Raw genomic sequence first — 26,045 nt, 5'->3', positions numbered from 1 at the left:
TAAACATTGCGTCTTCCAGAAGCTCGGGCCTGAGCTTCCAGGTGGGGATCGATGGGAGAGAGGCATCCCATCCTAGTCGTACTATTTGTGGGTTGTGATCTGAATGAGTGTGGCCTAAGTAGTCGGTGTCTTGGATTGCAGTGTATAAATTATTTGTGCACATTATTCTATCTAGGCACACATGCAAACAATGGGGGGCAGAATAATATGAATAGATTCTGTCGGTGGGGTTACGGTGGCGCCATATGTCTAACAGATGTCAATTTGTGGTCCAGGTGTTTAACTCTCGCGCTGCCATCAGACTAGGAGCCTTGGGTAATGGTGGAAATGAGCGGTCCAGGTCTGGTTCCAGTACACTGTTAAAGTCCCCTCCTAACAGCCAGGGGTAATAGATCCACCCTGACAGCTGGTGGGACAGAGTGTGGAGAAAGGAGGCCTGGTCTAAGTTCGGCACATATATGGAGCCCAACACCAATGCCGGGCCCACAAGTCATCCCCTCACCAGCACGTACCGCCCCTGTTCGTCAATTATTTGACCCTCTTCCACAAAAGGTATACCTGGTTTAGTCCAGATCAGAGAGCCCCTTGCGTAAGTGGAATATCCTGTCACATATAACTGACCTCTCTATCTACGCCGCAGGCGAGGCACCTCCGTAAGCGCTAAGTGGGTCTCTTGCAAGAAAGCAATGTGTGCTGAGTGCCTTTTAAGATAGGAGTATATTGAATATCTTCTCTTTGGTGTGTGTATGCCACACACATTCCATGTAAGAGTGGTGTAGGTGTTCATGGTGGGTTTCGGTAGTGAGTGCAGCTAGCTAGCAATGTGGACCGCGCAAGCGGGGTTATGTCTGGAATAATAGGGTTCCAACACTCCATCAGGCTGCTAAAGTATGATCTCCAAAATAACAATGACAAATACAAGATCATCAGAGCAGAGGAGCAACGAGCACCTGCCCAAACCATATAACCCACTGGGTCAACAAAGCAACTGTATATAATGAGTCTCCACGAGCAGGAGAGTGGGGTGGGCCGTGTGCCTGAAAGACAAGTATGTGGTGAGGCACATTTCACGGTATGCGCGAATAGCTGTGCGCGAAGCCAGTGTATGTTGCTGACCATGAACAGGGGGAAAGAACAGGGGCGCAGGGGGAAGGTGGCGGGGGGAGACCGAGGCACCCCGTTTGGGAACCTCCCTGTTAATCTACAGGTGCGCCCCCAAACCGCCTCATGAGTAATATAGTACAATTTAGTTCTCAAGGTGTGGATTGGTCACTAAAGAGACTGGGGATTAAGGGGCGTGTGGTTGCAGGACCGCCAAGGGGTTATGATAAGTCCAGGGGCCGGTTAGAATAATTTGTCTGCTGTATGGGGGGTCAGCCCCAGGTGTGTTAGGGAGTCCGTCTTGGAGAGATGGTCTGGTGTGACAAGTTCCTCGCTATTGGGGTGTGAGTCTTCCGTTCCTATCTCCGAAGCCGTTGAGGGAGAGTTAATGGCCGCCGCTGACTGCAGTGCCTCTCGCTGCTCCTGAATGATCTGCTCCAGATAAGGGACATGCTTCGCCCTCTCCCGGGTGACATCATGCGTCCTGCGGGCACGGTTTGCACGGGTACTCCTGCTCCTCCGCGCCGGCGGATTCTTTTCCGGTTCTCTACCACGGATTCTGCCTGTGGACTCCAGCCATTCCCACGCCGCTTATGGAGTGATAAAGAAATGTGATTTGCTATCAGCTATTATGCAGAGCTTGGCCAGAAATAGGAGAGAGTATTCAAGGTTCAGGGTCCGGAGTCTGCACTTTAAGGGCAGAAAAGAGGCACGATCTTTTTGCACTGCCAGTGTGTAATCAGGAAACAACATGACCTGGGCGTTTTCCACCCGAGGTGGTGGGGCCGATCTGATTGACCTCAGGATGTTGTCTCTGTCTGCATAGTGGAACAGACAAAGTATGAAGGGACGTGGGCCGTTTCCCAGTGGTCGCGTTCTGGTAGGGATCACATGCGCACGTTCCACTGAAAAGAAAGGAGATAGTGTTCCTTCCGGTACCAACCCCCGAAGCCAGGTCTCAGAGTATGCGACAGCATCATGACCTTCCACGCCCTCCGGTAGTCCAACAACTCATATGTTGTTTCTTCGGTGCGGCCTTCAGCATCCTCGACACGACGCTCAAGCTCATTTATGCGGGCTAGTACATCTCCCATTGTATTTTCCAAATGAGTTGTTGTGGGTGTCAGCTCATCCAGTCGTGTCTCAAGTGATCCTGTCTTGTCCACTAATTTGCGGTGATCTGCATGTCGCAAGGCAAGGTCACTGGCCACCTTGTCTATCTTGCCTTCCAAGGACGTTCGGGCCTGCTCCAGGGAGGTGCTTGTTCGCTCCACCGCCGCAAGTACGGCGTCTAGTTTTTGACTGTCTTGGGGTGCAGGCTCCTGCGTGCCCTTGGCACCAGCGCCGGCGCCAGAACGGAGGCGACCAACCCCTCCACAGCCCGTGTGAACTCCTGCAAGGAGGCAGGTCGTCACCCTCTTCACAGGACAGCTCAAGGGACCCCTGCTGCTTTTGGCCCACCAATCTCAGAGCAAGCAGGATGAAACGCGCAGAGGATATCGTTCGGCTACACGCCCAAGCAGCTGGTTATACACTGGCCGGCCAGCGAAGTCTGTCCTCACATCTCCCAATGCGACGGAAGCCCGCCACTGACTCCCCGTGCCGCAGAGCTGCATCAAGCGATGAGGTATCTAATAGTGAGGCCCTTTGGAGCCCTACAAGTGGCAGTCTTCTGCACCTTCGTTACGTTGGGCAACCGGGCCAGGCGCGCTTGCATGCTCCACCAGGCCACAGAGGAGCAGCAGCATGAGCAGCCCAGGCACCGGTGCCTCCTCAATCCCACAGGGGCCTGGTCTTCAGTACTGCCCAGGGGGCCCCACCGTCCAGGCCACAAGCTCCCACGAAGTGACAGGAGCGCGCTGGTTCAGCCTCACCTCGCCCCCCCATTTTTGTCCATTCCGGGTCAAAACTCAGCCCTCCTCCGGTAGTGTGCCACACAGCCGCAGAGGTTGTCGTCGCGACTCTCCCGCCGCGATCCTCACTGCACCCCTCTGCACTCTTTCAGGTGTCCATGGCACCGCGGGTCGTATGCAGCTGCCGCACTCTGGGCCAGCACTGCCACGCCACCTCACCACCCACATACAGACCTCTGCACCCGGCCGCGGGCCCCCCGCTGTTGTATAGCGGGGGCCCGCAGGGGAGACCCAGTGCAGCAGGGCGGTCACTGCACCGTCACTGGCCCCGCGTATTGCTCTTAATGCCGGATAATCCGGGATACGAGCGCAGAGCTCTAGCTGCTCGCGTCCGCCATCTGAGATGGCTGGCCACGCCCCCGCCATAGCTGTAATCCTTAAGGGCCTCATTACAAGTTTGGCAGTCGGACCTCCAGACCACCATGTTTGTGGTCCCAAAAAGGCTGGCATGTTGGCGGTCTTACAGACCGTCATATTACTAGTGAAGCATGCAGGACTGCTAACCACCAACCAAAAATGTCAAACCGCCAGTGGCGTGGAGGCCTGGAAATAGGCAGTCCAGTCTTCAGCCCCAAAAGCATAGGGATCAACAGCTGACTGTATTACAAGCCCACAGTCGCAGTGTCTGGCACCCATGGCGGTCAGCCTATGGCAGTCCGAACCACATCGGTTTGCGGTCAGGAAAATAATACACAATGGCACATTGGATGGATTTCACAACAACACAGCTGACACACATTACCACACTGGACACACCTGCAAAGGACACAACAAAACACACCCCTTCACACACCGCAATACTTTGCATTTACACCACAAGACACATAAGTCAGAGCTACAAATTCTACACAGGAGCACAGATACTAGGCACCATTTTAATCTCACCATATTTTTTCACACAAGCACACTTTTGTCGAATCACACACTTTTGCACTTGCCCTCATCAGTAGGTCAATGCCATTTTATTTTATTTTAAAATTCCACAATGTCATGTTCTAAAAATCCACGTTTTTCTGAGGCTGTGTTGGTAGTCATAGTGGGTAAAATCATAAGAGTACAGCCATAATTGTTTGGAGCACAAGTCCAGCACACTCATCCCGGTAGGAAAATATAAATGTGGGACAGGATTGTTGACAGAGTGAATGCTGTAGACATCACCCTGCTCACAAAGGAGGACATTAGGAAGAGGTGGAATGACCTCAGGGGAAAGGTCTGGTCACTTGTCGGCAGGCACCAGCTGCAGGTCAAGAAGACTGGCGCTGGTCTGCTCACTCCCCCATTACAACTCTATCCATGGGAGGAGAAGGTCTAAGCTATGCTGCATCCTGAGGGCTTGACAGGAATACCTGGGGGAGGGGAGTCTGGTGAGTCACAACAGTAAAAATATCCCCAACATTTAATGTCATGCATGCTCATAGCTCACGTTTTGTAACCTTTAGTGTTACTCCACTCACCAGCCCAGTGTTTACCTGTCCAAAGACCCCTGTTTGGCAGCACTCAATTGAGGTGTACTCATTTGGGTGGATAACATTTGCATAGAGTGTGTAGTACAAAGAGTTACTTGACTGCAAATCCCAGGAGGTACTGTTACTATTACCCATCCACCAGCCCAGTGTTTTCTTCACCAAGTACCCTTGTTTCGCAACTCCCAATTGAAGTGTGCTCATCTGGAAGAATAACATTAGTATAGTGTGTGTAGGAGAGGGCCTAACATGACTACAACTCGCAGCAGTCACCACTTCCGCAACTCTAAACAACAGTTACTTGTCCAAATACCCTTGCTGGCTAACTCATAAGTTAATTTTACTCAGCTGGGAAGATACCAATTGTCAAATGTAGGAAATACAGGGAGTGACATAAATACCAAACCCAGAAAGGCCCTATGTCTGAACACCAACACCATCAGCCCAGTGTCCTCATGTCTAAATACTATTGTTTGAGAACTCTAAAGTGAAGTGGATTCACCTGCGAAGATAATATTGGTTTAGTGTGTGTACTAGAGAGACTGACATGACTTCAATTCCCAACGGCCCCTGTTTCAGTAACTTCAAACAACAGGATAGTGGTCATTTGTCCAAATGCATCTGTTAGTAAACACTCAATTGAAGTGTCCACAAAAGTCCGCCACACCAAAGGTCAGCGAAAAAATGGCGATGACCAAACCTCCACCGTCACGCCAACAGAAATACGCCCATACCATTCCGACCCACAAATCCACGCGGCGGTCTTTCAAACGCGGTATTCCATTGGCGGTACACACCGCTGCGGTCAAAATACACACACACATAGAAAACTCAGCCACGTTGGTCAGTTTGAAACACACACACCTGATACACATACTAACACCACTCCCACACACCCAACACAATATAAAACACACACCCACATCACCCACAAACCCCTACGACCCAAAATTATTGACGAAGGCTAGAGAGAGAGCACAGAATAGACAATCCCACAACACAGAGGCACACAACACCATCACCCACACAGAATCCACGCACCAAACACCACACACCACCACACGCACCACACTCATCACCACAAACGCCACCCCTAACCTCATCCACACCACCCCATGGCACCCCAAAGACACCCCAGGTTCACTGACGCAGAACTCAGGGTCATGGTGGAGGAAATAGTCCGTGTAGAGCCCCAGCTCTTCGGGCACAGGTGCAGCACACCACAATTGCCAGGAAGATGGAGCTATGGCAAAGGATAGTGGACAGGGTCAACGCGGTGGGACAGCATCCACGCAATCGGGATGACATAAGGAAGCGCTGGAACGACCTACGGGGGAAGGTGCGTTCCATGGTATCAAGGCACAACATTGCGGTGCAGAAGACTGGCGGCGGACCCCCACCTACTCCCCCAAAATTTACAGCATGGGAGGAGGAAGTCTTGCACATCCTGCATCCTGAGGGCCTCGAAGGAGTAGGCGGTGGAATGGACTCTGGTAAGTCAAATCTTCACTACTGCTTCCCACCCCCACCCCACCTGCATGCCAAACCATACCCCCACCCTCACCCCCACCCCATCACACCAACTCCTTGCAAATGGCTCACCATCACAACCCACCCATCCCAACACCAAGCCCTGCATGCGACCACAAAGCATGGACACCCATCACCAAAGCATGACCACTGCACACACACATCACCCCCACAAGCCACCCTCACAAAAGCCCCCACAAGGGAATGCCTGCACTTGGGTACACGGACACCCACCCATCACACAAAATGCCACACACAGAAGCAATAACCATACCTTTATACCCCTGCAGGACCCGAACGCCACCACACCACCACAGAGGGTACAGAGATGTCCATCCCACCCCCAGAAGAGGCCCCCAGCGATGACAGCAGCTCTGTCTCCCTGGACCCAGATGACCAGTCCGGCCCATCCGGGACCTCTGGACAGTCGGTTCCCCACAGACAGCCACAGGCTACACCAGACCCAACCCCCTCTGGGAACACCAGCACAGCTTCCACCCAGCGGGCCCATGCCTCTGTCTCCAGGACACGTCAATCAGCGGTGTGTCCACCACTACAGGGCACCCAGGTTGACCCACCACCCCAACAACAACAGGGACCTGGGGGCAGTGGTAGTGGGCACACCGTCCAGGGGACAGAGGCCCAGGAACACAGGGGAACTGGGAGGGCTGCTGTGCGACAGGGGGGGGGACAGGCCCAGGGAACCGACTCTCCAAGAGGCCCTCTCCTCCATCATGGGAGCTTACCACCACTCCCAGGAGACGATGGCGACGGTACTGGCCAGGTTCCAGGAGATCCAGGCACTGCAGGAGGAACGGTACATGGGGTTCAGAGAGGAACTGAGGAACATCGGTTCAGCAATGGGGACCATCGTCGTGGCCCTTAACCAGATAGTCACCACATTGCGGGACCATGTGGCACCCCAAAGGGCCCCTGTCACTAGCCCAGGCCAGGAACAGCCTACCACCTCCGCCGGCGCTAGTGGACAGGAGGCCCCCACACAACAACAGGCCACCAGAACCCCACCTCCTGCAGAAGAAGAACCACCCCGCAAGCGGAACCTGAGATCTCACAAGAAGACAGAGTAGGATTGCAAGACCCCCGCCAGCCTAAGATACCCCCTGATGTCATCCCACTGTCCCACATTGTCACCCTGTCCAACCTTTAACTGCCCCTGCTCCATCCTTCCACAGGCATATGGACAATGCACCTGTGCGACTGAGAACTGGACTCTGCCATGGACATTACTCCACCCCCACCCATCACCGTTTTACAATCATGTACCTATATGTAGCACTTAAAATAAATCACTTATTGCACTTAAAATAACAGGAGTCTGCTTGTATTCTTAACAAATGTATTACACATAACGGTGCAATAATGTCCAGTTACTTTGTGATGACAACATACCAATTTCAATAAGCTTTAGTCCATGGGCAAACAAAGCAGAAGTCACGCAGTGGGTCATACAGCTCTGAAAAGGGAAGGGAAAGTCACAAATCAGTTAACAGGAACTGGGGGGAAACACAGACAGTGGAGACACATGAGGCCTTAAGTAAATGTAAAATGGCGTGGGTGATTCTTACCTGTGTGCTACTGAAAATATTGTTGTATGACTGTATCCCTGTTGTCCTTGTCGTCCCCGTCGTCTTCCTCCTCTTCACTCTCCACAGGCTCCACAGCTGCTACAACACCACCATCTGGACCATCCTCCTGCAGAAAAGGCACCTGGCATCGCAAAGCAAGATTGTGAAGCATACAGCAGGCCACGATGATATGGCACACCTTCTTTGGTGAGTACATTAGGGATCCTCCTGTCATATGCAGGCACCTAAACCTGGCCTTCAGGACCCCGAAGGTCCTTTCTATGATCCTCCTAGTTCGCCCATGGGCCTCATTGTACCGTTCCTCTGCCCTGGTCCGGGGATTCCTCACTGGGGTCAGTAGCCACGACAGGTTGGGGTAACCAGAGTCACCAATTAGCCACACACGGTGTCTCTGTAGCTGTTCCATCACATATGGGATGCTGCTATTTCGCATGACATACGCGTCATGCACTGACCCAGGGAACTTGGCATTTACATGGGAGATGTACTGGTCAGCCAAATAGACCACCTGGACATTCATCGAATGATAACTTTTTCTGTTTCTGTACACCTGCTCACTTTCTTTGGGGGGAACCAAAGCCACATGGGTCCCATCAATGGCACCAATGATGTTGGGGATATGTCCAAGGGCATAGAAATCACCCTTCACTGTAGCCGAATCGCCCACCTCAGGGAAAATAATGTAGCTCCGCATGTATTTCATCAGGGCAGACAACACTCTGGACAAAACCTTAGAAAACATAGGCTGAGACATCCCAGATGATATGGCCACTGTTGTCTGAAAAGACCCACTTGCCAAAAAATGGAGTACTGACGGAACCTGCACCAGAGGGGGAATCCCTGTGGGTTGGCGGATGGGGGACATCAGGTCTGGCTCCAGCTGGGCACATAGTTCATGTATAGTTGCTCTGTCAAGCCTGTATGTAAGTATGATATGTCGTTCTTCCATTGTCGACAGGTCCACCAGCGGTCGGTACACAGGAGGATTCATCCTTCTCCTCGCAAGTCCCAGCGGACGGTGCCTAGGAAGGACAACATGGAGCACAGAGTCAAGCAACCCACAGGTTCGTTCACACAGCTTGCACAGTACACGAATCGCTATGCATTGAAAGGCTTGTATGAGTGGCAATGCAAGGCCTAGGCCTGTGTGACGCAGTAGAAATTCAGCCATGTGGTCCCTTGAAATGGCGGCTGCCTGACCTGTGAAGTGTGACAGTGGGATGTGAGGTCAATGCGCTGGCGTGGCACACCGTGGCGGTAGGCGGTCGAAGACCGCAGTGCTAAGCCGCATTGGTTAACATTGCACCCTATGGGTTTCAGTAGCCAATGAGGATGGGCGCCTGCGGTCGCGGTACGCACCGCGGCGGTACGCACCGCCGCGGGCGTGACCGGCATTTTCTATCTGATTAATCACTCGAGACCTGATCATCCACAGGAGAGGACCGATACTGCAAGTGCTGCTGTGACCTCGGTCTTGGAGATGCAATGGCTGCTGCGACTGGGGAAAGGGCCCCTGCCTTCACTTCTGAAGAATTGGAGAAACTTGTTGATGGGGTCCTCCCCCAGTATGCGTTACTCTACGGTCCTCCAGACCAACAGGTTAGTACACAGGGTGCACGTGAATGGGCTATGCCTGTGTTGAGTGGGGTGTATGTAAGATGGTGGGGAGGGGAGCGAATGAGGAGTGCAACGCACGAAAGATGAGAGCATGTGCCACATGGCAAGGTTGGGGAGGGGTGGGGCACTCACATTGACCAGGCAGAATAGTGATGAGATTTCCTTTACCACCCTGTCCATGTCACATAGGTCAGCGCCCATCAGAAGATCGACATTTGGCGTGCCATCGCCAAGGACGTCTGGGCCCTGGGGGTCCACAACAGACGGGCCACCCACTGCCGAAAGAGGTGGGAGGACATCCGCCGCAGGATCAGAAAGACCGCCGAGTCTCTGCTGGGGATGGCCTCCCAACGTAGGAGGGGTGCCAGCGCCAATTGACCCTCCTGATGTCCCGGATCCTGGCGGTGGCCTACCCCGATTTGGATGGGCGCGTGAGGACATCACAGCAGACACAAAGGGGTGAGTATCAGCACATTCTGCTATCTTTGCGCGCAGTGAAGGTGTCTGGGTGGGGGAGGAGGGCTGTGGCTAACTCTAGGCCAGGGCGCATTCTGTAGGCTAGGCCCCTCCGTTAGGCATGGCCCTGTGCCCCCGCCCCCCACCTCTGTAGGGTGCCAAGTACAGCTATCCATGGTCCAGCCTCACCCATGTGTGCATTTGTCGTCCATAGACCTGTAGGCCTAGTCACAATAACTGAGTAGTGTACCCCGATTGCGCGGCCTAGTGCAGGGGGCTTCTGTGTCTGTCCTCTCCGACAACGGTGTTGCCAATGCATGCACTCAACCTGCCTTCATTTCTCCCCCCCCCCATTTTCTTTGTCTTCCTGTTCATGTGTGCATTAGCATCATCAGGCGGAGGAGAAGTGGCATCGGCGCACGAGGGAGCTGCATCTCACATGGCCCCGGAGGGCCATGCAACAGACTCCGAGTACACCAGTGAGACGGAGGGTGAGTGGAGCTCCACAACGGGGACCCGTGGAGACGTCAGCGACACCGACACGTCCTCGGAAGGGAGCTCCCTTGCGGTGGCGGCAACATCCGTGCCCACCGCCACAACAGGTACACCCAGCGCAGCAGCCCCGCCCTCCCAGCAGCCCCTCAGCCTTCGCTCCGTGCCCGCTCGCCCAGGAAGGCGGGTATCTCCTTCGCCCCAAGCACCTCAGGCCCTGCCCCAGTTACCCCTGCTGCCCTCAGTGAGGAGGTCATTGACCTCCTCAGGACCATCATTGTTGGGCAGTCTACCCTTTTGAATGCCATCCAGGGTGTAGAAAGGGAGGTGTATCGGAGCAATGCATACCTGGAGGACATTCATTCGGGTCCGGCTGCCCATCAGCGATCGTTCAACGCTCTGGCCTCAGCACTGACGGCAGCCATTGTCCCTGTCTCCAGCCTCCCTCTTCTGACTCTCTCCACCCAGTCCCAGTCTCCTGTTCCTCTGCCTATCCCATCCACACCATCAGACCAGCCTGCACACACCTCTACACCCAAGGGCAGCTCATCCAGACATAAGCTCCACAGACCCCACAAGCATTCACCCATCAACATCCAGATGCAGACATGCCAACAGTCACTACCACCTCTGTGTCCCCCACCTCCTCATCTCCCTCCTCCCTCCCTGTGACGTCTCCACTCACACCTGCATGCACACCACCATCAGCCAGTACTTCCATCACCAGCACACCCTCCATTACAGTCCGCACACGTGCAGTCACCAGCCCCACTGCCATTTACACGTCCCCTGTGTCCTCTCCCAGTGTGTCTGTCACCCCCTCTTCCAAACCACACAAACGCAGGCAGCCACCCACCCAACAGCCATCCACCTCACGACAGCCTCCGTCACAAGCAACTGCACCCAAAGACAGCACACTTGACTCTCCTACAACCACATCCTCTTCCTCCACTCCCATACCCACTACACCTACCCGTCCCTGTCCTCCCAAAGTGTTTTTCCTTTCCAACCTTGAGCTCGTTCCAATCACTGACCCACCCCCTCCATCTGGTAAGAGTCAAAAAAGCACCTCAGCCACCACCAGCCCTGCATCTACTGTGACCATAGTGCAGGGCTATTGGAGTCCACCAGCTCCTAGGGCAGGAACATCGTCCAGCAGCAAGGGGACAGCCAGCCCACCCCCTGGGAAGAGGACAAAAAAACTAAGGGCCGGCGCGACAAGCCTGAGACGGCTGCCACCAAGGACAGTAGCCTTGCCCCGTCAACTGCCACATCATCAAAGGGAGGCAAGGGCCACAGAGCTTCAGCGAAGGAGGGCAAGGGCAGCAGGGCGGAGAAGTCAGGCAGCAGGCGATCTGCCCAGGAGGGCCCCACCAGCCCCATTCCGGTTGTGACGGACGACACCCACGGGCCCAGGACTCCATCACAGGAGGGCCCCGCGACCGCAAGGTCGGATGGGGACTGAGCGGGAAGTCTTGGCCAGGTCTGGCTCCCTAGAAACACAGGACAAGCACCGCTGAACAGGGCCCCGCCGTGACAAGAACCGCTGAACAGGGCCCCGCCGTGACAAGAACCGCTGAACAGGGCCCCGCCGTGAGAAGCACCGCTGAACAGGGGCCCGCCGTGACAAGAACCGCTGAACAGGGCCCCGCCGTGAGAAGCACCGCTGAACAGGGCCCCGCCGTGACAAGAACCGCTGAACAGGACCCTGCCGTGAGAAGCACCGCTGAACAGGGCCCCGCCGTGACAAGAACCGCTGAACAGGGCCCGCCGTGAGAAGTACCGCTGAACAGGGGCCCTTCCATGACAAGAACCGCTGAACAGGGCCCCGCTGTGAGAAGCACCGCTGAACAGGGCCCCGCCGTGACAAGAACCGCTGAACAGGGTCCCGCCGTGAGAAACACCGCTGAACAGGGGCCCGCCGTGACAAGAACCGCTCCGCTGTGCCCTTCCTGTCAAGCACCGCTCTGCTGGGCCCTTCCTGTCAAGCACCGCTCCGCTGGGCCATTCATCTCAAGCACCGCTCCGCTGGGCCCTTCCTGTCAAGCACCGCTCCGCTGGGCCCTTCATCTCAAGCACCGCTCCGCTGGGCCCTTCATCTCAAGCACCGCTCCGCTGGGCCCTTCCTGTCAAGCACCGCTCCGCTGGGCCCTTCATCTCAAGCACCGCTCCGCTGGGCCCTTCCTGTCAAGCACCGCTCCGCTGGGCCCTTCATCTCAAGCACAGCTCCGCTGGGCCCTTCCTGTCAAGCACCGCTCCCCTGGGCCCTTCATCTCAAGCACCGCTCCGCTGGGCCCTTCCTGTCAAGCACCGCTCCGCTGGGCCCTTCCTGTCAAGCACCGCTCCGCTGGGCCCTTCCTGTCAAGCACCGCTCCGCTGGGCCCTTCATCTCAAGCACCGCTCCGCTGGGCCCTTCATCTCAAGCACCGCTCCGCTGGGCCCTTCATCTCAAGCACCGCTCCGCTGGGCCCTTCCTGTCAAGCACCGCTCCGCTGGGCCCTTCCTGTCAAGCACCGCTCCGCTGGGCCCTTCATCTCAAGCACCGCTCCGCTGGGCCCTTCATCTCAAGCACCGCTCCGCTGGGCCCTTCCTGTCAAGCACCGCTCCGCTGGGCCCTTCATCTCAAGCACCGCTCCGCTGGGCCCTTCCTGTCAAGCACCGCTCCGCTGGGCCCTTCATCTCAAGCACCGCTCCGCTGGGCCCTTCATCTCAAGCACCGCTCCGCTGGGCCCTTCCTGTCAAGCACCGCTCCGCTGGGCCCTTCATCTCAAGCACCGCTCCGCTGGGCCCTTCATCTCAAGCACCGCTCCGCTGGGCAACACTGTCTCAAGCACCGCTGTCCCATTGACAGTGCCGGTTCTGTGTCGAGCAGGGCTTCATGAAGCACTCTGGGCACCATGCCTCCTCCATTAACAGTGGAGTCGGTAATCCATCTGATGGACTGTGGCTTGGCACTTCCCAGGATGGAACAGTGGGCAAGCCACACACTGTAGAGACTTGAGAGACTGTCGCTTTGCACTCCCCAGGATGGCACAGTGGGCAAGCCACCCACTGTAGAGACTTGTGAGACTGTGGCTTTGCACTCCCCAGGATGGGACAGTGGGCATGGAGGCCCCTCGTGGATCTGGCGTTGTGGACTCATGTGGCTGAGGTGCCCCCCCTTCCCTTCCCCCTGAGGTGCCTGTAGTTTTATCATCTGATGCCCCAGCAGTGTTCTCTCCAATGGTATCTGGTCTCCTGTGTGGGCTTTGCCCATGTGTTTGTGCACATTGGCCCACGGACTATGGAACTTTGACAGAATGGGCAGGACTTATTGCCTATGTATATATTTTTAACTATGTTCATTCCTTATTTTGTATCTTTCATATAGCATATTTCCCATAACTTCAATGGAGCTATTTATACATATATTTTAAAGATCATTTTAATTGTGTCTTTGCATTATTCCGGTGGGTTTGGGGGGTGTCACTCTGACTTGTTGCTCTGCATTGGGGTGTAGGTATTTGGGGTGGGGGGGTGGGTGTATGGCGCATGTGTGTGCCCGTAAGCTTTCCTCCTCCCCCCTCCCCTGTGTCGTAGGTGCAGTACTCACCGTTGTCGTCTGCGCCGGCGTTCGTACTCCTGGTAGATGAGCAGGTAGACAATAGCTGGTAGGATGTTTAATTCGGGTTCCATGCTGCCCTCCTTCCTCGTGGAGTGTGTAGAGGTGAGCGTTTTCCCGTTCGTAGTCTGTTTCCGCCGTGTTTTTATCGGCGGGGCTCCCGCCCCGGAAAAGGTGGAGGATTGGTGAGTTGTGATAGGGTGGGCGGTACATTGTCTGCCGCCTGCCTGTTGGCGGTGACCGCCGCGCTGTTAGTCTGTCCCACCGTGGCGGTCGGAGTGTTAAAGTGGCGGGCTGTGTTGGCGGTTCCTGCCAGGGTCAGAATTCAATTTTTTTGACCGCCTGCCTGTTGGCGGGTTGGCCGCCGCTTTATCACCGACCGCCAGGGTTGGAATGACCCCCACAGTGTTTTCATGCTAAAATACCCCTGTGTCTTAACTTTGTATTTTTATTCATCTGAGAGCATAACAAATGTATGGAGGGGGGAAGAAGAGGGAGTTACAGGGTTGTAAAGACCAATAGGCCCTGTGTTCTTAACTCCAAACACAAAAGCAATGTTCACGTGCCCAAATACATCAGTTCATGAAATCTCAATTGAAATTTGCTCACCTGGGTGGATATCATCTGTCAAGTGAGTGTAGTACGGAGAGTAACATGACTGCAACTCTCTGGAGGCAATATTTCACTAACTACAAACACTACAACAACAGTCACTTGTCCAAATACCCTTGCCTGCGAATTCCCAATTAAAGTTTACTCACCTGGGAGCGACTGAGATAGAGATCATGCTCAATTCTGAGATGTGTCTGGATACCTAGCTCCAGCTTGAACTGCTAACCCAAGATGAAAATATTGAGGACAGGAAGGCTACCTTACCCAGTGAGCAAAAAAATGATGATAAAGGCCTCAAGATGATTACCAGAATGGTATTGGCAGTTGGCACATTCAAACTCAATTCTATATACAACAAAAACCTGGGTCTTCCTGCATAACAAGCAAATAGGCCACAAAATGGGCAAAGACATTTCTTCCCTAGACACTGTTTGGCTGGTGACAAGATGGCATTCTCAGGCCATCCTCTGAAGGGCTAATGATCTGCACATTTCAGTAGCTGCTTGACTTAAATGGAATTGGTATGCTTCACAACCAATACCATTGGTACCTGTCACAATAGGATGACCTGCAAATCAACTATGTTTTAGGCTTTGCAAAATATCACTGTAAACTATTGGAGGTAGATTTCACAATACAACCAGTAACATTGTATGTTTTACATCAACAGGTCGAGCTGCCACACAGAGCCCACAGAAGAGACTGCCATTACCCCCCTGGATGAAGAAGACAATCCTGGACGTTGGGATGTGGAGGATGGTTCGGGCCCATCTGGACAACCTGGTCAGACCCCAGCAGTGAGTCTCACTGTGGCCACTATATCACCTCTCATCCTATTTGCCTCTGCATCACAGGCAGCCCTTCACCCCCCCAAACTTGTTTCCCTAGAACACTGGCAACCATCTTGTGCCGCCCAGTCCAGGATCCTGAATCACACCTCTGACACTGATAGTTCTGGAACAAGTGGGAGGGGCACCCCATGGCAAGGGCAGGGTGCATGGGAGGGATGCTGTGGGCCAGTGGGGAGAGGCTACTGGGAATGCCGCTGACCCTGACACCATCAGCCACATCTTCGGAGTCTATTAGGAGTCCCAAGGTATGATGGATCCAATGGGAGGGGTGTACACTGGATTCTAGACTTTCAATGGTCTGGCAGCTATTCCAATGATTTAATCCACCATGACTGAACCCTTCACTTTTCTTTTCCATCATACCCCAATTTTGTTTTCTGCACAAATACTCAATAAATTAACCTGTCACAAAGTCATTGTCTGCTTGCTTCTGTTCCACATTTTGCTATGTAGAGATGCAAGACCATGTGAAGCAAATGAGGAAGACACAGGATACTAATGCAAGGAGGGATATGTTACAGGTACAGTGTCCTGCTAAGGATTATTACCAACACACCCAAACACATTGCTACAAATGTCTGATCACATCAAACATTTTATTCCACTACAGTCATAATTGTATGGATGGTTGGTAGCCACGGCGACCGTATGTTGGTGCCCGTCACTGTGGCGGTAGGTGGCATTTGCCGCCAATGTCACAATGAGGCCCTACATGTATGTGCATGACAGTATGTATGTTGTATGAGTCAGTTGAGAGTAATGTGATCAATGTATATTGTACCACAGATATCTTAACACATCTGCCATTGCTAAACTGTTGTGTGGAAGGCATATCATGAGTCACTCTGCCCTTCTGGTTGCCACACACACCAAATGCCATATTTCTGTTGGCTACATGATGTATTGTCATGCATGGAAGTGATGGGAATGTAGTGGTATGTAAGTTCTATATGCTCAGCCTACAGAGACAAGGGTATGTCAAATGAATCTCCCAGTATATAGCCTAGTCTAGGCTGGGGTAGAGTCACTGTGGCTATGCAAGTTTGGCAATCTGCCCACTCCCTGCACCTCAGCAATTCCTGTCATGTGAGCAAATAAGGCTCTAGTGTAGAATATTGCCCAGCATGCCTCATCCCTTTAATTAGATTAGGAATGGGTACAGAGATAAATTATCAATCTATTCCATGTGTGCACTTAGCTTCATTGTCAATGTGTGTCTTTGACCCATGGCAGGCCCCTTACTCCCACAGTCCTATTGTCACCTTCCCACAGGCCATATTTGTCCTGTGCAGACATGTTGCATAACTGACAGTTCCACAGTGCAGACAGTGTGTTGATTCATGGGAGTCCATGGTATGTGACTTAGTAGCTTGGTCATATAGAATAAATTGTACAATGCATGTCTTTGTTTGTTGGATGCAGTCTCTGTAGGATCGACACATATGTCCAAATTAGTATTCTATGGCACAGGTACATAACACAGAACCCCACCCACTGAAGTGATATGAGTTTGCATTTGTTAGTCGACATGTCCACACATGGACAGGGAAGACACTTTCTGTACCCACCATGCCAGTTCCTTAATGGTTACCCATGTGTGATGTTTGAGATTGTACTCTGGAAGTTGCCTGTAGGGACGGTATGCAGAGAGTCATTCTCACAGAATGTGAATGTGTTGGTCCATTCATGCTCAAGGAATTTACTCTTCAGAAGCCACATAGGTCTGACATGTCTCATAGTGGCTCACATCTCAGTCAGGTTGCTAGAGAATGGCCTCAATGATGTCATTAAGCTTGCTTAGTCATTGTAGGGCCAGAGCAGGGTATTGAGTTAGCCTGCAGATGGATACAAAGGTGTGCAGTCATTGTCCTGTAGCTTTTGGCTTGTATGTGTCACACTTGGGAAATATTGACAAATAGCAAAGTTCTAGCTTGATGTTACTGACATGTATGTGGCTTGACCATTTGTGATGAGACTTGTGATCATGATCTCTTGATTTGGCTTTTGCATCCATGCAGGTCAATGCTCATCAAAAGAAGGGATAATGGAGAGCCAAGCCAAAAAGGTGCGACCCCTCGGGGGCCCGGAGCTGGCGGAGTACCCATTAACTAAAAAGGTGTGAGGACCTAAGGCTCTGGGCCTGGAAGATCGTGGAGGTCCAGCTGGGTTTAGCCTTCCAACATGGGCATGGTACCCATCAGACCATGACCCCCCAATGGCCCGCATTCTGGCAGTAGTCTATCCAGAGATTGATGGGTGTTTGAGGGCAGCAGAGCAGCCACAAGGGGGTGAGTATAGGGCATATTCCTGCTTGTCTCATTGCCAAGTGATTGAGTTAGGTTCTGACAGCTCCCCCTGACTATTAGGGATGTGGCACACAGTAGATGAATGATTGTCATAATGGTTTGTTGTTTATACTTTTGTATAATCTGTAGTTTTGTACAATAATAATCAAAGCATACTAATGATTTTGCATATATTCTAATTATGTATTTTATTCATCTTATTGAATGCACATTTTCAGTTTTTTTATGCAAACTTGTTTTCAGAGAAAAAAATCCTGTTCATTATGTTCACATATTAAAATAGTACAACATTTTTACGTACTTTTTTGCTATACTATTATTTGTACTGTTTTTTGTCATTTAAACAAAAGTAGTATATAGTTATGTTTTCATACATTTAGTTTTTATACAAAGCACTTTGTATTTTTACATGTTTAGAATTTTTTTATTTTTTTATTTAATAATTAGTACTATATTAATTTACACTTTACATATATAGTTGTATTTGTTAAATATATTCCTTAAACATTTTTAAACATCATAATACAATTTTCCATATCTTTTTAAACATCCTTTAATACATCCTTTAAACATTTAATTTGTTTCTTTTAATTTAGCACCCATGCATCACTACCTGAAATTGTGACTCTATTAGTGTCATTTTGAGGTGGCTTTCATTAGTTTCAGCCACAGTCTTCTGTCACTCTTTGACGGAGAAGGTAGGACCTTTTAAAGTTTTTATTTAGGGTTTTGGTGGTATGGGAATGTGGTAGATCTGAAAAGTCTGGGTTATGGTATCATTTGTATTAGGTAAGGGTGTTTAGTGGCAGTTTATGATTTGTTTTTAAGCTGTGTATTGCGGTAAGTCTGACTGTAGTTTGGTAGTATGGCATTGTACATATAGGTACGAGTTTTATTATTTTTGTGGAGTTCTAATTTTATGTTCGTATTGATTCCGAGATCTATGTATCGTAAGTGCATGTTGTATTTTATTGCAGATTAAAAAGTCAGAGTGCAACATTTGCAGCTATTTGTAAAGCTTTATATAAAAAAAAGAAAATAGTTTGGTTTAATGTAAACCAACATAATTGTTTCAATTCCTTTGATTTTTCATTTTTCCTGGAGCGGATTTTACTTTAATTTTATTGTTTTTTATGGTTTCCAATGGACTGTGGATTACTTTGGAAAATCTCATTTTAATTTTTAATTTTTTGCATTTTTCTTCCTTTATAGTTTTGAGGTTTTAATGGATTGGATTGTTGAGAAGTGGAGGTGTGTCAATACCATCAGCTACACTACCATAAACAAAATATATATTTTTGGGGTAGGAAATATTATATTATAATATTTATGTCTATTTTGCACCTACTTCAAGAGAAACATCTTATTTTGTTTGTGTGTGTTTTTGAGCTGTTAAGTCTTGTTTATAATACATCTTTTGATTTCCTATGAATCAGATTAATTAAATATTAAAATCAAATATTTTTGATCAATCCTATGTAGTTCTTTATTAATATATTTCTGTTACAGACCGATTTGTAAAACTTATCATTATAATATTTATTTAAATATTTTGTTACAGTAGTTTTAGATTTTGTTCAAATTTTGTTGTGTGTATATTTGTAGATCTGTGGTTTATAAGAATAATTTAGCTGGTCAATCCCTTTGTCTGACTATGAATTGCAGCATTTTGTATCTGTTCCTGGCTTGTTTTGTTATTTCAGGTTTGATTTAGTTTATGACTGGTCTATTCTTAGTTGTTGGTAACTTTATTATTTTTGGAGGGTGTTGATTAACTTGTAGAGTGTTGATTGGGTTCTTCCTAGTGTGGCTTGGAAGGCACTGTGACCTCCTTCCACTGTGTTGTTGGTTTCGGCTTGTTGAGCCATGGTGCTGATGCTCAAATTTTGTTGTCATCTGTGTCCAGTGTGGTTTAGTCTTTCAACTAAAGGCTCTTCGAAATAGTTCATTTGGTAGAATTAGGGGCATATTTAGGAGCCCCTAGTGCCTCCTTGACCACATTAGCATCATTTTTGTTTAATGCCAATGCAGCCCAATGAGGCCAAAATTACCACACCAGTTTTACAAAGTGGCGCAATGCATGCACCACTTTGTAACCCCCTTGTGCCACATTATGCCTGTGCCAGACACAATGTATGCAGGGGAGCATTCCCCCTTTATGGGGGCTGAAAAAATGGCGCAAAGAAATCTAAAAGATTTTTTTACATCATTTTGTTTGGTACTTTTAACGTATGCTCAGAGCAGGCCTTATAAGGGGGCATGCCTTTGTTTTCAATGGCCCCCTAAGTACTCTTCATCAGTAGTGTCAGAAATTCTGACACTATTGCCCCCTACCCTATGCCATGGTGTATCATATTTTAAATATGTTGCAGATATTGTGGCGGTAGGGGTCTGCAAGGCTCCGCAAGAAAAGTGGTGCTATATGTATTGTGTCACTTTTCCTAAATCTGGCCCTTAGTTTTAGATCTTTTTAATATAAAATGAGGATTCCAACGCTAGTAACTTTCTAGATTTTCAAAGATATTTCCAAATGTTTTGGTTGAAGTGGTAATAGCAGCCTTCTATGACTGTGTGTGGGTATAGTTCAAATATTGTTTGAATCCTTGCCTGCTCAAAGTCTGTTATAATTTTTTGTGGGGTATAGCTGTTAGTTTTTTAATTTAAAGCAGTTTAAAAGATCGTAGGAGTTTGCACTTTGTTAGGTAGCAGTGTATAAATGGGGGAATTTTAGCATTATGCTATTCACCATATACGGCGTATGTCTATCAGAACGTAGGGCACATATTTAAAAGTTTTGTCCATTATCCATATTTTGCATTGACTTAGGGCCATATTATGAGTTTGGCAGTCGGACCACCAGTCCACTGCGGTGGCCATCCCAAGAAGACTGCTGCACCAGCAGTGTTCTGCCTGCCATATTAAGATGCAGGTGGAACCATCGACTATATTAGCGGAGTGCTAACCGCGACTGGCTGCAATGTTCTCAGTGCACACTCTAACGACATCATGGCCGCGCCTAACTGCTGAGTTGATTACAAAAACACAGTTGTACTGGCGGGCCCCTTGTGGCAGTTAGCTAACAGCGGTGGCCGTCAGGGTAGACTCTCAGCAAAGCACCAGAACAGTGCCCATTGGATGGATTAAAAAACAACACCCACTGGCCAAGAGGACACATCTGCAAATTGCACTATAAAGCATACCCCATCCCAGAACATGATCATTTGTGTCTTCACTGCAGCACAGCAAGATAGAGACCACACATCATTGATTCATTTCTTTAATATAAGACAGCCCTTTTTTCCTATCTTATTTAACAGTCTCCACACACTTCTTTTCATTTTTTCCCAATATGCCTTGCCTTGTTTTGTTAGTTATCCGAGGCTGAGATGAGAGTCATGGTGGATTAAATCATAAAAGTAGAGCCACAATTGTTTTGTTTTTTATAACCAATTTTATTGTTTTAATATGCGTGAAACGCAGCAGAAAAACACGAGAAAAATACTTACATACCAGTGAGTACATGATAACCCTGTTGTGTAAAACAAATCAATATTGCCCGCAGTCAGCCACCCTCCCCAACAGAACATGATAACATATTTCACACAGGCAGCCCCCTGTACGCCCGCCACCTCCCCCAGATTTTCTTATATTTGTGGGGACAGCCCAGTGCTACGTAGATTGGCTTTTCTAATTGACAGCACCAGTCCACTTGAGATCGCCACTTTGAGAGTGATGGTACTGTCAGGCTCCTCCAGAGCTGTGCAATATCTCACTTGGCCACCAGACATGCGACTCCTATGAATACTCAGTCATCCCCCCAACATCTCCAGAAGGCCCAGCAACGTCACCCTCACATTCAGTTCAATGGGACAGCCAAGCACCGTCAAGATATCCCACTCCACCCCGTCCATAAGGGTCATCTCTCTAGACACTCCCAGGTCACATGCAACATGTGCACCCCCAGTTGACCACATTTCATACAGGCAGGGGGGTCCCCTAGTGAATATGTTGGAGTCTTTTGTGGGGACAGATATGACATATGGAAGTAGTTTATCTGAATCACTCTTAACCTGGTGGAAATGGCCATCTCCCTTGGTGCCTTGGTGCTAGTTAGGCCTCCCACCAATCATTCTCGTTCAGCTCCCCCACCCAAGCCACCCACTTTTCCAACAACTGCGGGAGGCCGTCAGGGCCGTTAGTAAACAAGGATTGATAGATCTGGGTAATAGCTCCCCTCCCCAAATTCCCTGAGTGCAGCTTCGCCTCAAGAGGGCTATAATCTGGGAGAGAGAGACTGGACAACAGGTGGGTCCCCAAGGCATACATCCGAAGGAAGCAGAAAAACTGGGAGCTCGGCAGGGCATAATGCTCCCTCAGCTGCTGAAATGACATCAAAGTATCCCCAATGCAGACATCCCCAAGTATGTAATTCCAATGACATACCACTGTCAAAAACCCTCCAATCAGGATACCGGCCGCAACCATGTTCCCTGCCACAAAGGCGTCAGCTTGGGGAGACGTCAGTCCCAGCCTGTCAACTGCAGCACTGCCCGATAACACTGCACCACCACCTGCGTGCTGTCTGGGGCCCCCTGTGGGACCGGATCGCCATACAATACTCCCAACATGCCCTTGAATCCAAGGTAACCGAGCTCCAAGCGGTAGGCCGGGTTGACTCATCCCCCAGTAAACCACTCATTGATCGAGATTAACTGAGCCGCCATTCCACCCTCGTATTGTGATTTCCACGTGCAGCAAAAGGCCAACCAGTGGCGCCCTCCCCAATGTAAAGGAGGTGAGCTTGGAGGTGAGGGAGGGGAACCAGGCCCAGGGAACCCAGTACACATCCACCAGCAGTGACTTACTGGGGTTTAAGCATAGCCCTGCGGCCTCACCATACAATTTCAGGACCTCAAGGCAGTCAGGCCCAGAGCTCCGGGGCGTCCCCAGGAACACCAAGACGTTGTCTGCGTATATGGACACCCTATCTTCATGACTAGTCCCCCACCTCCACCTGTTGATCAGCGGGTCCCCGTTGAGGAGGCAGGCCAACGGTTTGATGGCTAGGGCAAACCATAGAGGGGAAAGGGGGCATCCCTGACGTGCCCCCCATCTGATCGGAAAGGGATAGGAAAGGATGCCATTTACCTGAACCTGAGCTGAGGGGCTATGATGCAGCAGACGGACCATGCTCCTAAATTTTGGGCCGAACCTCATCCGCATGAGGACCCCCTCCAAGAAATTCCAAGACAGTGTGTCGAAGACTTTGCGAAAGTCCACCAGGAGGAGTGCCAGCTCATCACCTAGCCGATCCTTGGCCACAGTGCCGCCTGAACTTGACGTAGACAATGACGCGTGCTCCTTCATGGCATGAAGCCACACTGATTGGAATGCACCAGGTGGGGCAGCGTACTTACCAGCCGGGTCGTCAGGACCTTCACGAATATCTTAACTTCCACGTTGATTAGTGAGAAGGGTCAGTAGGTTAAACACTGGTCCTGGGGCAGGTCTTCCTTGGGTATGATCACAATTGTGGCACAATCCTGACCCGGGGCTAAGGAGCCGCGACCGAGCACCTCCTCATATGCGTTGATGGGAGGAATATATCAGGTGTGATCAAAATTGCTTGTAGTATTTAACCGGATATCTGTCAGACCCTGTGGTTTTCCCAGATTGTAGTGCAAAGATGGCTTCTCTCGCCTCCTCCTCTGACAGGAGAGTGGGCAGCGGAATGTCACCCAGGATAGGGTTTTCCTGTTCTGCCATGGGGTGAGGGACTCGGGCGTACAGGGGCTCATAGTACGAGGTGAAAGTGCTGGCAATTGCCAGGTCCTCATGCGCTACACCCACCAGGTCCCTGATAAGGTGTACACTCGGGCCGAGACATTGCTGGTTGCCAGCCAGTAAAGCAGTTTTCCGGTTTTGTCACCCAGCTCATAGACTATTTGGGTTGAGGCCTGTTATTGCTGTCGCGCCTTTCCAAAGGGCACCTGCTTGACCTCCGCACATCAAAGCTCCAACTGCCACTTTGAATCGTCCCCCCAGGTCATCTGTCGTGACACTCCAGCTCCAGTATATCGACCTACAGCTCAGTGATCCTCTGTGCTAGCTGGCCTTCCCGCCATCTGATATACCCCTTAATGCTACCTCTCAAGGTCGGTTTGCTCGCTGTCCAGAGGGTCCGAGCTGAAACCACCAAGCCCTGGTTCTCTCGGAAGTAGTACAATAGTTCTTGGTAAAAGAATTCAATGCATTCAGGATCTTTCAAATACCAAGCGCTGAAATGCCACATAGGTCGCACATTCTGCACTAGGGTGCCCCAGCTCGAGGACTGGCGTGTGATCCGAGATACCGCAGGCCAGGATCTGCACCAAAGTCAAGACCAGGATATCTGCAGCCGGGAGCCATATTAGATCTATCCGAGCTTCTCTGTGGTAGGCCACCGATTGGTGGGTGAAAGCCGTCATCTTCGGGTGCCAGGCCCACGACACATCGCACAAGCCCAAGGAGTCTGCCCAGTTCACCAGGAAAGTAGAGTCCCCACGACGCTCCATACATGAGACAGCAGAAATGTCTCGGATCGGGTCCAGGGATGTGTTAAAGTCCCCTCCCAGAATAGTAGTTCCCTGCGGTAGGGAAAGGAGCAGAGTGCGCAGCCCTACCAGGGTGGGCCAAAGGAGCTGAGAAAGAAGATAGCATGAGACAAAGTTGACCTGCTAGGCAGCCCTCCACTCCAACATGTCTCCCCTGGGGGTCGGTATGGACCCTATCCACCTGCATGGGTAACTTCTTATGAAGCATAAGGACCATCCCCAGAACCCCTAGAGAAACCAGAGTGGAACACCCGGTCATAACCAAAGCATCTGAGAAACAAACAGAGGGTTCCCACCAAGTGGGTCTCCTGCAAGAGGACAACACCAAGGCGATATCTCTGTATGTAACGTAGGACTGTGGCTCTCTTGATGAAGCCTAACAGACCGTTCACGTTCCCAGAGGATTGTGGACATAGTACAGGTAGGGGTAATGGAATTGACTACAACTCCGGTCCACTATCATGGCGGAGCTGCCAAGAACCAGAGCTGCTGTAGAGGCTCAAGGGTAATGGGTCGGCCTGCATGTGACTCACTGTGTATGGATCTAACCTGAAAAGAACAGAATTAGTACAAAAGCAACAACACTTTGCAATTCCCCACAATCCCCCTAAACTCCCCCTACCCCATACTTCTACCCGTGAAGCATCTGTAGCCCTTGCCCAACAATTTTGCAACCTAGCAAAGTACAACAACAAAAGACGGAGGGTCCTCAATATGTATCAGTGCCATGTTCACAGATGTGCAACCTATCCCATCATGTAGACACACTTCTGTTTCTCAGGACCAAGGAATTATGGACTGATCTAGTGAACGTTGCATTGACATGAGAAATGGACTTATCAGCAGAACACACCAATTGAACATTCATGGACTGAAGGTTTTTATGATTCCTGAACATGTGTTCATTTTCTCTTTGGGGTCTGAGGGCTATGTGGGTACCATCAATGGCACCTATCGCATGGGGGATATTTGCAAAAGCATAGAATCTTGATTCGATGGGGGTGAGATCAACCCTTTGGGGAAACTGAACATAACTTTTTAGGTGTTGCACAAATGAATTCAAAAAAGTATACACCATGTGGCTGAACATTGGCTGAGATACACCGGCTGCCATGCTCACTGTCACTTGGAATGAGCCTGTGCCAAAAAATGTAGCACAGATAGTACCTCCACAGTTGTAGGTATGGCATGGGGTTCCTATTAGCTGGCATCAGAACAGGCTCCATTTGTGCATAGAGTTCCAGGACTGTGGCTCGATTCAGGCAGTAATTGATGATGATGTGATGTTCCTCCATGGTGGCCAGATCTACCAGGGGTCTGTTAACAGATGGGTCCCTCCCTCGCCACATTGGTCTGTACCTATGGGGGAGGAAGAGAGACCCATTGAGTTGGGACATACACTTCCATAACAAGGTTCCACTATTCATGTTGTACATGTGACAAAATTGTCCCACACACAGACACAAAAAAAGTGGTAATCCTGTCAGGGTAATATGTGGTGAGGTGTGCATGTTTTATTGCATCACAGTGCAGGCACACTTCCCACCATGATCTTATGAGGGGGACACGTAATCATAACAGTACTCGATAAAGGGGTGAGGGAATGGAGCCATGGACTAGGACCCCGGCCAGGCTATGAAGGCGTGGCGGATGCAAAATGGCAGCCCCCTGCCCTACAGGAAGTGTAGTGTAGGAAGCGACCTCATTCCACTGGCGTTAGTCGTCATGGCGGTAGGCGGTGTTCACCGCCATTCACCTGATCATTGGATAAGATTGTTATCAGTGGGGAAGCAGGGACAATCATGATCCCTGCCGGCGGTGATGGTTCACACTGCCGTGGTATATACTGCCATTTTGCCATGCCTTTGCCACTTGATTTCTGCACCTCGAGTAGGGAAGAACT

This window comes from Pleurodeles waltl, chromosome 2_2 (genome assembly GCF_031143425.1).
Source record: "Pleurodeles waltl isolate 20211129_DDA chromosome 2_2, aPleWal1.hap1.20221129, whole genome shotgun sequence".
Taxonomy (NCBI): domain Eukaryota; kingdom Metazoa; phylum Chordata; class Amphibia; order Caudata; family Salamandridae; genus Pleurodeles; species Pleurodeles waltl.
Note: the sequence above shows the minus strand (reverse complement) of the source record.